This window comes from Eimeria tenella, genomic scaffold, assembly GCF_000499545.2.
Source record: "Eimeria tenella Houghton genomic scaffold, Eth_scaff3145, whole genome shotgun sequence".
NCBI lineage: Eukaryota > Apicomplexa > Conoidasida > Eucoccidiorida > Eimeriidae > Eimeria > Eimeria tenella.
In genome coordinates, this window is record NW_013543007.1 from 4563 (window position 1) to 5399 (window position 837).

Consider the following 837-nt stretch of genomic DNA (forward strand, 5'->3'; position numbering starts at 1 on the left):
AGCGAGGTATGGCCGCGCGAGGTGGCGTCCGCACCTGTCGATTTGTGGGGCAGCAGCACTCCCCTGCAGCAGACTTGCAGCGCAGCAGCAGCAGCAACACCATCAGCAGCAGAGGCATGGACGTTGCGTTCCCAGCAGCAGCAGCAGCAGCAGCAGCAGCAGGTAGAGTTTTGTGTGCTGCTGTTCCTCGCGGACCTGTCTATACACCCCCTGGTCGAGTCCCCCACTGCTTTCTCGTTAATTCTGACCTCGAGACGCAAGGGGCCCCCTGAGCAGCAGCAGCAGCAGCTGCTGCAGCAGCAGCTGCTGCAGCAGCAGTTGCTGCAGCAGAAGCACTGCGAGTGCCGCATAGAGGCCTTTCTCTCTCCTGTTCTGCTGCTGCTGACAGCAGCAGATGCTGCTGCGCTGCTCGCGGTGACCCGCAGCTACTCCGCGCAGCCAACAGGAGCAGCAGCAGCAGCTGGATGTGCAGCAGCAGCAACTGCTGCTGTTGCTGCTGCACCTGTTCGCTGCAGCTGCAAGGCCGGTAGAGCCTTCCGACGGCAGCAAAAGGGGGCGGCATCTCGAGCGCGGAGTGCAGCAGCCGCAGCAGCAGCAACAGCAGCAGGAACAGCAGCAGCAGGAGGCCGGGCGCCCACCTCTGCCTCTAGCGTGACCCGTGCTGCTGCTGCTGCTGCTGCTGCTGCTGCATCTGGCTCCGTGTCTGAAGGCGCGCAGTCTGCTTCCCCATGGACCTACGGGGCCCCCCTGCAGAGCCGGGGGGTAGGGGGGCCCCTCGGGGGCCCCCTAGGGGGGCCCCTAGGGGGGCCCCTAAGGGGGCCCCTTGGGGGCCCCCTC